We start from the raw sequence: 16,200 nt of genomic DNA, 5'->3' as shown, positions 1-16,200 counted from the left end.
AACGCCCAAGGCTGCGGAAACTGGGGGTTTCCAAGTCACGCCCCGGCGCCCAAGCCTGTGGAAACTGGGGGTTTCCAAGTCACGCCCCAGCACCCAGACCTGGGGAAAATTGGGGTTTCCATGTCGCGCCAGGATAGAAGCCGGCGGCGCCCAAGCCTGCCGAGACTCGGGGTTATCCATGTCGCGCCCTGGTGCACAAGCCTGGGAAGCTTGGGGTTTCCATGTCCCGCCCTTTGATAGAACCACGGGTTTCCGCATTTTACAGCACGAGGGAAACGCGGAGAACTTGGGGTTTCCATGATGATGCAAACCAACTCGCAAGTGTCGGGAACTTGGCATGTTTAGAAACCATTGCCCAAGTCTGGGGAACTCGCTGTTTCCATGTCACGGCACACCCTGAATCGCCCGAGAGTCTGTGGAACTTCAGGTTTCCATGTCGTGGGGCCATGAAGAGCCGCCAAAGTCCGGGGAACTCGGGGTGTCCATTTCGCGGCGCGATGAAAACTGCTACGCAAGTCAGCAGACACACACGGGATTTCCATTTCGCATCACAACAAAAATTGCTACCCAAGTCTGGGAAACGCGGTGTAATGACCTGCGGTTCGGTTTCTCCCCGTCGGTGCGAAGTGCGAACTCTACAACCGAAATGTACGAAGGGAGATAAGTATAATGCGCATTAGAGGTGGAGCGATGGTTGGTTTATAGCGTGGGAGCATTTGGCATAACCCACGGGCCGACTTACATGTTGGGGTGACTTGAACGAAGGATTGCTTACTGACCAACAATCTGATGGCAAGTTTGCGACGTGTAAGGGTGTTTTGGCATGCGGTGGTCGAGTCGGCCTGGGCAGCGACTCGCCCAACCGCTCGTATAAATATGGCAAGGCGTTGGAGGATTTGGCATTCATTCGAAGATGGACATTCGAACATGAGAATTCGGTGATCAAGCAAAAAGTGCGAAGTAGTGGAGCAAGTCGCAAAAGAGGCACGGGCATATATGCGCCCGCTCTTGGGCAAGCACACACGATACACACAGGTTTCGGTTATCGGGTGAGGGCGTGGGTAAGGAAGGCACCCGTCGTTCGGTGTGACACGGGGTGTCTCGGGTAGGTCACTCGCCCTTTGTGGAAGAAGAAACACGGAGGTGTCTCGGGTAACTCGGGTAAGTCGCCCGCTCGTCGTGCAAAAGGAAACCGGGGGTGACTCAGGTGAGGTCGCTCGCCCGTCGTGTAGAGGTAAATGTGGTTCGGTCGAAGAGTACGGTTGGCAGCTCGTGTGAGGGCGCGCCCAACCAGCTCGGGCAAGGAACTCGGTTGGCACACGGAGGTGTTGCCTATTTGTAAAATTGGCTAAGTATGAAACTTGGTGTTTCCCATGTATACTTGTAAAGCCTCGTAAACATTGTAGAGTTGAATAATATATTGTATACAGGTAGACTCATTGTTCAGGGAGTTGCCCCTCCCTTTATACTGTGCAATTGTGTTCTTCATGTATAATTGTTGATGATAATGAATGTGTATGGGTGTTCAATGGTATAAAGGAAACATAATAATACTTGGTTGCAAAAAAAAAACTAAGTAAACTAATGGTTGGGCATAGTCCATGACCATAAGTATTGGTGAAAAGAAAGTGTTCGGTGGCGCCGCACCTTGCCAAGTACGGCTGAAAGACTACTGTAGGCCTGGGGGTGTGATAGCGGGGTTCGCATGTCGCTCGCGCCGTGTTGGGTGTGGTGCACGCCCCTTGATACCTGCACGATGGGCGAGCCACCGAAGGAAGGCACACGGGTGACCCTTGTTGCGTGCCCAGATGAAAGAGGTGACCATGTGCGGACGAGTTAGGATGCAGGCAGGTGTGCGACGTGTGGCGACAGGTGTAATCAATGAGGTGTTGGAGATGACCCATGGGTGCGACAGTGCACACGAAGGGATGCGGCGGTTCGTTGGAATGGGGCGTGTCGAGGTTATGTGGCAGGTCAGCCGGGCATGCATGTTGATGGAGTCGACCCTTGTTATCCTCGAGAGACATGGCCCTTGGGCGAAAGGATGTGTATAAGTAAGGAGGATGGTGTTCGACGAAGGGACATCGAGCTCAGACTTCCACATCACAGAACAAGTGCGAAGGAAGGAGTTGGGTGAAAACGGAAGGAAGAGAAGGATGTGGGTAAGAGGGCCGCACCGGCGGGCGGATTATAGAGGTCGGGTTGGGCTTGGTAGTGTAGATAGGCAGAGCAGGGCGGGTTACCGTCCAGGCAGGTAGGCCGCACTACATGCAGGCCATGTGCCCTCACTATGGACCGCACCAACGGGCAGAGTTTGGGCGCCGCGGAAGGGAAAGTCGGGCGGATAGGTTCGCAGTTCAGGTGTGGAGTTGTGTCGTGCAGGCCGTGGGCCAGTGCAGCATGACCACACGACACTACAGGTTGAAAGAATAATTGAAGAACATAAATTTATGGTAAGTTATTTTCGCTGCATTGTTAAGAACACTTATTGGAAAATCGACCGAGTGTTGAAGTAGGCGCAGACCGTGTACTCAATTATTGGTAAAAAGAAAAAGTACGGTGGTGTCGCACCTGCTTATTAGTGGTTGAAATACTACCACTAGGATAGGAGTGTGACATGGGGTCTACCAGTCCCTCCTCGACAGAGGTTGCCAAATTGCGGGGAACCTAGGGATTCCATGTCTCGCCTTGTCAAAAGCATCCCAAGCACGGGAAATTTGCGGTTCCCATGTCTCGTCGTGATGGAAATTGCCCCAGGTGCAGTAAACTTGGTGTACATCGAGCCTGCAACCTCACATCAAGAAAAAGGCTCGGTTGGTCAAGAGAATGAAGGTTTCTTCATTGGTAAAGGATCTCGCTGAGGATCAAAGGTTGGAGTCCCTTTTAGAGCTAGTCCACCACGGACTATCAAAATTTGAAAGAGGGACAGAGTGACGAGGAACGAAGCGCCAAAGAAACAATGTGCAGAGAGGAGGAAGGACTCGACTTGTGCTTAGGGGATATTATCATCAAGGGTCTAGGGCTTCACAATGACCAATAAGAAGCTTCAATGAGAGAAATTTATGAAAGGGTTTTCCTCTGAGAGAGAGAGAGAGAGGTTTTTCCCTGGCAGAGAGCCAACATCTTGTGTTCTTGTTCTTATGTTTTTGGCACCAGTTTGATGAAAGTAAACACACATGCATTAATAATAAGAGAAGAATATTAAGATAACACGATAAATTGCAAAAGAGCTTCACAAATTGTTATCAAGTCTAGAAGAATCCCGCTATACCCCATGGCCCCAGATTCTTCAACGCGGAATCGGAGCTAAGGTGACACATCAAGGAAAGGGAATCTCAAGAACATCCACAAGGTTGAAGCGTCAAGCCAAGAAGTCTCAATCACATCAAGTACAACAAGGTCTACCATTTGTCATTCATCATGGAAGACTACAAAGCAAGAAGAAACGCCTTGTATAAAGGCACCTACAAGAAGAACAAATCAAAGAGGGACCTACATGAAGCTACACCACCTTGAAGAATGAAAGGCACTATGAGTCAAGTCATCAAGCAAGTCCATTTGAAGAAAGCAACTTGAACAACATCAAGATCTAAGGAAGGCAAGCCATCAAGAAGAAAGAAAGTTCACTACATCTCAAACTCTATCAAGTAAGCATATGTCCCCTTCTGAGTATACCTCAGTGTCTTTTTGCAAGGAAAGTAGCAAATTGGTTGGCACCACTACATGTCCAAAGTCCAACGGTTTGGATGCCAAGAGTATGGATGCTACAAAAGGGATTGTCCTAAACTTAAGAAGGACAACAACAATAAGAGAAAAAGGGAAGAAGCTCATGTAACTCAAGAAGTGAAAGAAGACAACAAGAAGCAAAAGAAGGAAGATCCTCCTATGACTAAGTCAACCTCCTTGCTTAAAGTCTTCTTTCAAAGGGGGTAGAGGTCTCATTGGGGGTCCCATTATGGGATTCAAGAGAGGATGATATACAAGCGAGAGCAGATAAACAAGAAAGGCTACACCAATAAGAACCAAATGAAGAACATCAAGGTCACAAAGAATAACTATTTGACAAGATTCCTCAACATCTCTCGAAAGAAGGCACAGAAACTCTGACAAAGGAAGAAAAAGATAAAGGACCCTTGACACCTACGAAAGCCTTGGAGATAGTAAGGTGTAGATAACAATTTCCACTCTACAAATATGTCATGATGAAGAGCAATATCACGAAGGGCCACTAAATCAAAGTACGAGAACAAGTGAGTACAACTAAGCATCCATGTGATAAGTGTTATGAAGGACAGACAAGGTGACAAAGGAGTAGCTAGATGACAAAAAGGACCTGATATATATCAAGAAGGCCACTTTCCACGAAGGGAGCAATTACATGACAAACCAGGGGGGAAGTGATCGATGGCCGGTACCCTGCCAAGAAGAAGTTCAAACAAAGACTTCATGACATCGAAGGAAAGAAGGAGATCAAGCGGTTGAAGGACCCACGAAGAAGACGTTGTTGATGAATGGACAAGTCCCTAGCCAAGAGAGAGTTCTAACAAGTTCCCAACTACAAAGGAGCTTGGGCAAGTTCCTTGTCAGAGGAAACTTGGGCATGTCTTCCCCAATCAAGGGGAAGAGATAGACACAACATTCTTGCCTTCACTTGGCAAGAAATAACGAGAGGATTGGGCAATCATTTGGCATCTGATGCTCTTTGAGGATGTGTAGGGCACCCAAGTCAAGAGTAGAAAAGAGGAGCGATATTCTTTGAGGGATGGGAACCCAAGACAAGAATTGTCCTGGAAGGTCATACTTAGGGAAAACCTGGGTGGGTATGTACCTTCAGAGGCAATGACCAAGGTGTTAGTCAAGGCCTTGCTATGAACAATGTTGGCTAATATGATGCTATAACAGATGGGTTTCCAATCTAGTTTCTCTTATGTGAATTATTCAAGATTGAAAAATAGCCAAACACCTTGTAATGATTTATGAATACCTCCCTAATTGAGAGGGGGTGTTGAAGAAAGTGTAACTGGGTTCGGTCTTCATAAATGTACTTTTGATATTTGTATTTATTCAAGAAAATAAATAAATAAATAAATAAATATATATATATATATATATATATATATTATATTTTTGATTGAGTTTCTTGCTCATTGAAATAGGCCTAGCACATGTTAAAGTGTTATAAAGAGTCAAAAGAAAATGTTGAAGATATTAAGGACATGTTACTCTAGGTATATTTATGTATTAGAGTCAAAGATATTCCTACCATCGTGCCTTTGTTCGGGTTGTGCACCCGTTCAAACCCCAAATTTCCTTCGGGCGGGCCGGGTCATCCTGTGCCGTGCCGTGTGTGGGGGTGCGCAGGCACACGTGGGCGTGCCGAAAATGCCAAGTCATGACCACCCCTGTGCCTTCTTTGTTCGGTTCGTGCACCCATGGAAACCCCAAATTTCGTTCAGGCGATTCGGGTTGGCTCGCCCAGGGCAGGTCGGGTTGTGCCGTGCCGTGTGTGGGTGCCTCGGCACACGTGGCCGTGCCAAAAAATCTAAGTTGTCACCACCTGTGTGTCTTCTGCACATTCGTGATGCCCGTTTGCCCGATGCTCCCTTGGGCCTTCATTCGGGTCGTGCACCCATGGAAACCCCAAATTTCGTTCGGGCCGTGCACACATGGAAACCCCAAATTCCATTCGGGCGGGTCGGGTCATGTCATGTGTGGGTGCCCATGCAAACGCGTTCGGGCAAGTCGAGTGGGGTCGGGTCATGACATGCCGCGCATGGGTGCTCGGGAACATGTGGCCGTGCAAAAAATGTTAGGGCGTGACCACCCGTGTGCCTCCTGCACGTTCGCGCGACCCGTTTGCCCGACGCTTCGCCGTGCCTTCGTTTGGGTGGGTCGGGTCGTGCCGTGCGTGGGTGCTCGGGCACACGTGGTAGTGCCAAAAATGCTAAGTCATGACCCCCCATGTGCCTTCTACACGTTCGTGCGGCCCGTTTGCCCAACGCTGCCTTGTGCATTCATTCGGGTCGCGCACCCATGGAAACCCCAAATTTCGTTCGGGTTGTGCATACAAGGAAACCCCAAATTTTGTTCGGGTCGGGTCGTGTCGTGTCGTGTGTGGGTGCCTGTGCAAACGCATTCGGGCAGGTCGGGTTGGCTCGCACAAGGCCGGTCGGGCCATGTCGGGTCAGCTCACACAAGGCTGGTCGGGCCGTGTTGTGCCGTGTGTGGGTGCCCGGGCACACGTGGGTGTGCCAAAAATACTAAGTTGTGACCGCCCGTGTGTCTTCTGCACGTTCGTGTGGCCCGTTTGCCTGATGCTCCCTCGTGCCTTCATTCGGGTCGTGCGCCCATGGAAACCCCGAAATTTCGTTTGGGTCGTGTGCCCATGGAAACCCCAAATTTCGTTCGGGTGGGTCGGGACGTGTCGTGTGCGGGTGCCCGTGAAAACGGGTTGGGTCGTATCATGTCGTGTCGTGTGACGGTGCCCAGGTCACACGTGGCCATATAAAAAATGCTAAGTTGTGAAGGGGGGTGGGCCTTGTGCACGATCGTCATGCCCGTTTGCCCGAATCTCCCTTGTGACTTCGTTTTGCTCGTGTGTCGGACCCATGTAAACTTGTTTGAGCGGGTCGTTTACCTTGTAAACACTCGTTCGGGAGGGTCGTTTTCCATGTAAACTCATTCGTGCGGGTCATTTGAGGGCGCCCGTGTAAACTCGTTCGGGCGGGTCGGGCGAGGTCATCCGTGCAAAAATTTTCGGGTGGGTCAGGTGAGGGCATCTGTGCAAACTCGTTCGGGCGGGTGGTTCGGGTAAGGGCGTCCATGCAAACCCGTTCGGGCGGGTGGGGCCTTGTGCATGATCGTCATGCCCGTTTGCCCGAATCTCCCTGATGACTTTGTTTTGCTCGTGTGTCGGACCCATGTAAACTCGTTCGAGCGGGTCGTTTGCCATGTAAACACTCCTTCGGGAGGGTCGTTTGCCATGTAAACTCGTTCGGGTAGGTCATTTGAGGGCGCCCGTGTAAACTCGTTCGGGCAGGTCGGGCGAGGTCATCCGTGCAAAAATGTTCGGGTGGGTTGGGTGAGGGTGTCCGCGCAAACCCGTTCGGGCGGGTGGTTCGGGCAAGGGCGTTCGTGCAAACCCATTTGGGCGGGTCGGGCGAGGGCGTCCGTGCAAACCCGTTCAGGCGGGTCAGGCGAGGGTGTCCGTGCAAACTCGTTCGGGCGGGTCGTTTGAGGGCACCCGTGTGAACTCGTTTGGGCGAGGGCACGCCCAGGCGAACGAGCCTGTATCAAAAATGCTAAGTTGTGACCCGAGGTTGACTTTGTGCACGTTCGTGCAGCTCGTTTTCCCGACTCAACCTTGTCGCTTCGTTTCGGTCGTTCGGGCACCCATGCAAAATCGTTCGGGTGAGTCGTTTGAGGGCGCCAGTGCGAACTCGTTCGGGCGGGTCATTTGAGGGCGCCCATGTGAACTCGTTCGGGCGGGTCGTTTGAGGGCGCCCGTGTGAACTCGTTCGGGCAGGTCGTTCGGGCGAGGGCGCGCCCAGTCAAACGAGCCCGTATCAAAAATGCTAAGTTGTGACTTGAGGTTGGCTTTGTCCATGTTCATGCAGCTCATTTGCCCAGCTCTCCCTTGTCCCTTTGTTTCAGTCGTTCGGACACCCATGCAAAATCGTTCGGGCAGGTCGTTTAAGGGTGCCCGTGTGAACTCGTTCGGGCGGGTCGTTCGGGTGGGTTGTTTGAGGGTGCCCGTGTGAACTCGTTCGGGCGGGTCATTTGAGGCGCCCGTGCGAACTCGTTCAGGCAGGTCGTTTGAGGGCGCCCATGTGAACTCGTTCAGGCGAGGGCGCGCCCGGGCGAACAAGCCCATATCAAAAATGCTAAGTTGTGACCTGAGGTTGGCTTTGTGCACGTCCGTGCAGCTCGTTTGCCCGACTCTCCCTTGCTGGTTCATTTTGGTCGTTCGGGCGGGTCGTTTGAGGGCACCCGTGTGAACTCGTTCGGGCGAGGGCGCGCCCTGGCGAATGAGCCCATATCAGAAATGCCAATTTGTGACCCGAGGTTGGCTTTGTGCATGTTCGTGCAACTCGTTTGCCCGGTGTTGTGGGGAAAAGTATCCGACTCGGAATGACCCTATCCGTACTCTAAGGGTGATAGTTCCTTAGCAACAACTGAAAGTAAAGCTTTGATATTTTCCTTTATGAAAGTACAGAGAAGGAAGAAAAGATTGACCAACCGATATCCTTCGCTTTTGTCGATCTTGTCTTCTCTCTTCGTCCCTTGCTCCCAGCTCCTTGTTCTCTTGCCGGCCCAGCTACACAAAGATCCTGCACAAACAAGAGAGGGAAACTACAAGAAACATGTACTCATAACTGATGCATGGATTAGAGTGAATCAGATATACAAGTAAATACAATACATCAATGCAATACAAGTATATAGGAGAACATTCAAAGCTTTATTGATAGAAGTAAAAGGTTCTGAGAAGGTTACAACCATCAATGGCTCCAATCCAGCAGCACCTCCCCATCAGCAAGAAATCTTCTCTTCCCCTCTATAAAAGCAATCACCCAATAGCTCTAACTGTAAACCAACAGCACTTCCTTGCTTTGCACAAAATTCCAGCCTCGTTAGACCTCATGAGAGAGCTCTATATATAGGAGAGAAGAAGAGAGGATGAGTCAGCTTGAGACTGACATAAAGCTGCCTTGTGTCCTCTCCCTCTTCAGTTAAACTTCAGTTCTTGAGTCCACTTGGAGATCCTTGCTTACACATGGAGATCAAGTACCTCTTACTCATCACAGGGCGAATCCCTTGAACCAAGTGTCAGTTTGGAAGCTTCCTGGGCAATTGACACCTTGCAGAATGACTGTGCCACTTGGCCAATCTCGCCCATCGCAGGTAGCCTTCATTGGAGTTGACTTTCAGCGCAGGTACAAGGAGGAGCAGTTGACATTCAACGCTGTTTCTCAGTGGAGCAGCTGACATGATCCAAAAATAGCCTGTTTTTGAGTGTTTTCAGGTGGAGAACTGATGGGAAGTGCTGTGGTTTGCTGACCTTGTTCTTCTAGGGGTAAGAACAACATGTTTAGGGACTGAGGATCCCTGTAATTATTGACATTTCATGCTCCATGCTGCGAGGCACAAAAATGTCTATAATAGTTGCCCCCTAAAGTATGAGGCCGTTTATCGGGTGAAATGCTTTATCTAGAGGGTCCGAAGTTCATTCCAGTGCTGAGGAGGCGCCCTGTAATACAATACAATACAATACATTATTTTTCATTTTGTTTTCATGATCTAGCTGAGGCGGGCATTCCCATGCTCAGCTTTATAAATACATTTTGGTACATAGAACAGACGATCGTCTGATGGTAGACTGATAATTCTCTGCTGAAATTATCATCCTTTGAATAGGATGATCATCTGCTGCAATGATGTACATGACAAATGCTTTTATATTTCCTGAATATATATCGCAGCCCGGATGGATGAAACTAGATCCGGGGTCTTCAAACTCGTTTGATCTTCACTCTAAGTACAAGTCGATCCATGTGAGAATTGTGCTGAAGTCGAACATGGAAAGACATCGCTTGATTACCGGTCAATGATGAAAACCGTTAACAAGCGCGAGAGGAATCACCGATAATGATAATGACCCTCAAGGTACTGCAGTACAATTCACGTGGCGTGAATAAAGGACTTGGCGTCGAACGCCACGCAAAATCTTCTGGTCGAAGGTCATTGATGTATACCTGTCGCCGGAAGTGAGAAACTTGCCATTGAGGCATGCAAGCTTCAAAGTACTGATGGGGTTGTTCCTAGATCAACTTCTTGGATAATGAGCTGAAGTCGACAAGAAGCGATCCGTCAAAGGAGGGCCTTAATGAATCCCACATCAATGACACGGAACGGAGCTAATGATTTTAGTGGAGGTGAAAACAAACTGTGACATATGATTCAGGGTGGCGATCATGAATGGATGAAGGATAATGTATGGCAGTGGATGGGACACGGTTGACACTTTCAGAATGACCTCTCTTGAACATATAACGACACTGATGCGATGGATCGGTAGCATTACCCCAAAATGTGGATGGTTTGGCGAAGACCATGGTGATGAGACCGGTGAATGAAACAACCCAACCCGATGTGGTACGGAAGAAAAGTGTCATGTTCAAGAGCGACTTGCTACCATTAAGCTTTGATGTTCTCCCAATTTTTCCCCAGTCATTTCTGACCAGTACCTCTTTATTTTTGTCAAGCTTGAGGAGGATAACATATGCTTGTTCTATAACCTGCCCTTCGGGCAAGCCCATCGCTATGATTTAACGAGCTTAGCGATAGGGAAACTCGTTCTCGTCTAAAGACAAGTTTGTCGCTATTTAATCATTTTAACGAGTCTAACGACAAGGAAAACTCGGTCCTTTTCATTTTTAGAGAGTCTGAAAAGGTACAGAAAGTTAACTCCATAATTCCTTTTTCGTCATCTAATCCCTTAAGTCCGAAAAAGTATAAAACAATACAGAAGGGATGAATTTTCGATTGCTTTAACGAGCCGAACAAAACAAGCGCTCGATCTTTTTGTGCAATAATCCCTCAGGTCCAAAAAGATTAAAATCTAGAGGAGGGATAGCTCTTCCGGTCGTTTAACGAGCTGGAAGGCCAAAACTCGGCAAACTTTTCATATTTTACGAGTCAGTGAAAAGAGCTCAAAGAAGACTCGTCTTTTGAGGAACGAGTGATAAACAGGGATAGCAGCAGATTCCAGGTACAAATTGGAATTTTCCAATCACGGCAGTGTCACAAGGATGGCTAGGTGAAATCACTCTTTGCAGATGTTCCTCAAAATGGGTAAACACACATATGGGGGTGAACGACCGGCCAAATGACAGTGGAGGTGATGGATGAAAACACGACCAAGGCTTTTAAGGCTGATAAATTTACGATCGCAATGGTTATTTACCGGGATAGGTTCATTTTTAATGAGCTTGAACTCTGGTGGAAACTTTTGCTCACGCTTTTCTATTTTTTAACGAGCATAAATTCCGCGGTAAAACTGCTCGATTCATGGTCAAATTTGATTTTTTACTTTTACTAGCTTTTCTCTTTTCAAATGTAGTACTTCACCTTCAATTGCTGCAACAAACTTTGTTAGAAATGGACAATATTTGCATGAAAATGAGATTATAACCCTAATATTTAACTTTAAACTGTGTAAAAAGTCATAAAAAGGTGTTTTTACCTCTCATTTACCATTTCATTTGCATTTTGCTTGTTGGAGCTCTGGAGGTGCCTCTTCTTCCTTGATTTTCACCAGCTGATTCCGGGAGATTCTGTGGACGATTTTCGGCGCCGTTTGGACCAGGTAGGAGCTAAACCTTAGCCCTTCACTTTCATGGTTTCCTTTTTCAGTTTCATGCACATTTTTCAGGGTTTCTGAGCCTCAGGGGTTTCATTAAGGTGCCCTGGCATCAGCGCAGGTTCTCCTTTCGAAACTTGCACTGCATGTCAGGTTGTCTTAAGGCAGACTGCGCCTCAGCGCAAGGGAGAGACTCTCTGCCTGCGCTGGGCCTAGAAAAACTGATCCTGCATGTGATTTTTGATGATTTTTCGCCAGTTTTTCATCAAAATTAGGAACTTACTCCTTCTCTTGTTTGCTTGTAGGGAACTTTGAACAAAATGTCCCTTACATGGCGAGAACGAGAACATGAAGCAGAGGACATGGTTGCACTCCATGACCCGGTCACGGTGAACGCGCTTCGGAACTGTGGCCTACTGAAGTTCTTCCGTATCTCTAGCATGAGAGCACAGATTTCTTTACTGCAGTATATGCTTGATGCTTGGGATCCTGTTAACCAAGTATTCCAGATTAGGGGGAAAACCATCCCCTTGACCATAGAGGACATGTACTTCTTGACTGGGTTGTCAAGGCGGGGTGCCCCCATTTCTTTGTCAGGTACGGCTCGAGGGACTAATTCCACCAGAGACTATATCCGTCAGTATTGCCGGGAAGGTTCACAGCCGAGCAAAGACGGCAAGATCAATATCCATGACATCACTGACAGGTCTCTTAGGTCCATTCTGTTTACCATTGGTAGGATGGCCGGTAGCGCAGCTTTACATGTTGCCAACAGATCTTACATGCAGCACGCCTTGGAGTGTCTCCAACCGAAAGTGTTTAACTGGTGTGATGCAGTACTTGTTCAGATGAAAAGTCAATTGACCAAGGTAAAGGACGGGAGGCTGAAGAACTTTGGATTTGGTTCTATTCTGACTGCCTTCGCCTTGGAGAAAATCCCATTGATGCAGCCTCAGTACATCATACTTGACTTGCCTTCTCCGACCGAGCCACGCATGCAGAGGTGGGTTGACCACATGTCCCGACATGCTGGTCAACCTCAGATTACTTTCACTGAGGCCTTCTTTAGGTGGTTCGAGCGTCAGGAGATGGCGTTTTCTGAGTATCCATATGTGGGTATGGACTACCGAGGTGATCCGGACTTGGTGCTACCGGATGGCGAGCAATGGGGCGCTATTGGTAAAATCTCTGACCATATCACTGTTTATTGTTTTTACTCATGATGTTACTGTGCAAAACTAATCAAACTCTTGGGTGCATGCAGATGTTGGTCCTGTTCGTCCAGCAGCCCGTCCACGATCGCCAGCTGCTGCCCCAGCAGCAGAGCCTGCTAGGAGAGTTGTTTTTCGCGACCTTGGTGATACTGAGATACTTGCAGCTGTGCAGGAGCAGGTTGAGAGCCTTACTCGTGGTCTTCCGGATGTACAGATTGACGAGTTACCTTTACAGTTGCAGCGGCACACTATTGGCGTGCCTAGACGATGGACTCGTCTCTTGCGCATGATTGCACAGACCGTGACGTACTATCATGAGCACCACTAGGCTAGGGTGCCCCCTAGCATCTTTTTGAGTTCTAGGTCATACGACCAATTTTGTTTTGATTACAGCACATCATGTACAAACTATAAACAGCTTTATATATTTTGATTTTTGGGGTTTATTTTGGTTTATTTGCGATCCACTTGCATAGCACCGATGCATCTCTTTTTATATATGTCGTAAATGTCTATCTAATACATAGTTTGCTAATGAATCTGTTAATGTGTTCAAGTTTCTGGAAATATGTTGGTATTGAATTGAATCAAACTCTCTTTCCAAAATCTTAACCCTTAGAAACATTCGATAAATAGCTGGATTGCGGACTGAATATATACCAGTGAGTTGTAGTATCACAAGCTGTGAGTCTAGCCTAACAATTAGTCGGCGTATACCATGAGCGATGGTATCAGAGAGGAGTTCAATCAACGCACTATACTCAGCGATGTTGTTCGTTGACTGCCCAATACACACACCTCTGAAACTCACTAACTCGCCGCTTGGATCAAAAATGGCCCAGGCTGCGGAGGACAAATTCCGCGTACTACGACTCGCTCCGTCGGCATATCCTACATATGTCTCAGAAAAATTCGACATCTGCAACAAACGAGAAGGGTGGATTACTAAACCGAAACAAACACTTTAGCGAAAACAAAATACAACAAAAGCACTCAGGTTACTATTCAGGCATAGTAACGCTTGAGGTACAACCCGTTGCGGGGTTGCGCCAGTGGTATCCCGTCATAATCCATTAACTCGTAGGCTCCTTTTGCTAACACCCTTTTAACAATATAGGGACCCATCCATAAGGACTTAAATTTTCCTGCTCCTAATTTGTCGGATTCTTGGTCGTAAAGCAAAACCAAGTCACCCTCAGAGAAGATACGAGGTTTGACATTCTTGTCGAACTGTGCCTTGACTCGTTTCTTATGGGCTTCGTTTGCCAAAGCGGCGTCACGACGGTTTTCATCCAACTGGATCAATTCCAAGAAACGAGCCTCTTCTTCTGAGGTTCCGGGGAGGAGGTCAATTGCGAGTTTAAGAGACGAAATTTCGCACTGGATCGGTAAGACTGCCTCCAGGCCATACACCAATTGGAATGGTGTGAACCCAGTGGCGTTCTTTACCGAGGTTCGGTAAGCCCACAATGCTGAGTACAGGAGTAGGTGCCATCTTCTTTTGTGAACCCCGATCATCCTTTGCAACATACGCTTCAGGACCTTGTTGATTGCCTCAACTTGTCCGTTGGCTTGTGGATAATATGGGGTAGAGCTGTCGTGAGATAGCCCTAGTTTGGCAGCTAATTCAATCATCATGTGATTGCGAAAATGCGATCCATGATCTGTCACTATAGCCTGCGGAACGCCGAACCTGGCGACTACATGATTAAAAAAGAAAAGGGCAGCTGTTTCACCAGTGTTATCCAATGTAGGCATCGCCTTGGCCCATTTGGTAAAATAGTCAACAGCGACTATAATATACCCATGCCCCCCGGTCGAGGTGGGGTTACATTGCATGAAATCGATGCCCCACTTGGCGAAAGGCCCAACAGCAACTATAGGCTGCAAAGGTGCGGGCGGTCTCCTGGTTTTGCTATCAAAGATCTGACACGCATGGCAACTTCTGACAGCTATTATGCAATCTTTAAACATAGTTGGCCAGAAATATCCTGCTCGTAAGATTCTTTGTGCTGTTGCATATCCAGATTGATGCCCCCCGCACGCGCCTGAATGACAATCATTCAGGGCTTTCTCGGCCTCCTCATGGGTAAGGCACCTCCTCAGAACCGTATCGACACCACGACGGTAAAGTGTATCACCGACGATCATGTAGTCTTTAGATTGGTATCGTATACGCTTCCGTTCCGAGTGTGAGGTATTAGGCCTAAATTTTTGGGTTTGGAGATAAACAATGATGTCTCCATACCACTCATCGCTTACTGATATCAGAAACAAATTTTCATCCACGATTGACTCTTCTGATGTTTCATCGTTGGACGACGATGGGAGATCGCATAATAATTCCGCGAAAACTAGAGCTTTCTTCGATTTGGATTTTACAAAATCCAAATCAAACTCTTGAAGGATCGCTATCCATTTTGAATATTTGCCCCCAAGCAACTGTCGCGACAGTATATACGTCATGGGGTTGCAATCTGACAGAATGGTAGTTTTCCTAAAGAGGACATAATGTCGAAACCTTTGAATCGCTTGAACAGCAGCAAGCGCTAGTTTTTCAACATAGGAATATTTACTTTCTGTGTCATTTAAGTTTTTACTTAAATAATAAATAGGATGTTCAATTCCATCGACTTCTTGCACTAAGACCATCGCAATGGTCGTATCTGCTGCAGCTAGATACAGGTTAAAATCTCTTTGATAGTCCGGGGCGTACATTAATGACGCTCTTACTAGAGAATCTTTCAGAGCGTCAAAGGAAGCTTGCGCAACCTGGTCCCAGACAAAAGGTACATCCTTTTTCAAAAGACGAGTATAACCTTTGGCAAGTTCTGCGTAATTTGGAATGAACCTCCTCAGAAAGTTTGCTTTCCCTTGGAGTTTCTGAATCTGAAGCAAATTTGAAGGTGGAGGCAAATTAATGATTGCCTGAACCTTACAGGGGTCGAGACAAATCCCATCCTTAGAGACTACAAAGCCAAGTAAACGACCAGAACCGACGCAAAACACACACTTGTGCGGATTGAGTCTTATCTTGTAGTGTCGGCAACGTAGAAATATTGCTCTCAAATGCCGCGGATGATCAGTCCGCTTCCGCGAATGAGCCGGAAGATCGTCGAGGTAAGGTTGAACGATGTTCTTGATGTCATGGAAGGCATAATTCATTGCCCTCTGAAACGTCGCCCCTGCGTTCTTTAAACCAAAGGGTAATTTTCGATAAGCGAATGTGCCCCACGGACAAATAAATGCAGTCTTAGACTGGTCCTGTGGGCGGATATTTATTTGATTATACCCGGAAAATCCATCCATAAAGGAAAAGATTTCACATCCGGCGCATTCATCAATTATCTGGTCGATGAAGGGTGTAGGGTAGTTGTCCTTTGGACAAGCTTGGTTTACATCCCTATAGTCGACGCACACTCTTATCGTCCCTTGTTTTTTCATAACAGGGACAATATTCGATACCCAATCGGTTAGAGGAACCGGGTAGATGAATCCAGCATGGAGAAGTTTTTCAACTTCTGCCTTAATGGCAGCGGCTTTCTTGGGGTGCACCTGCCGAAGCCGTTGTCTTACTGGTTTGACATCAGGATACATTTTAATTTCATGTTCAACTATGCTCGA

This window comes from Pinus tabuliformis, chromosome 7 (assembly GCF_031772625.1).
Source record: "Pinus tabuliformis cultivar Carrire ecotype Pingquan chromosome 7, CPIR1, whole genome shotgun sequence".
Classification (NCBI taxonomy): Eukaryota; Viridiplantae; Streptophyta; class Pinopsida; order Pinales; family Pinaceae; genus Pinus; species Pinus tabuliformis.
The sequence above is the reverse complement of the archived record's forward strand: the minus strand, read 5'-3'. Positions refer to the sequence as shown.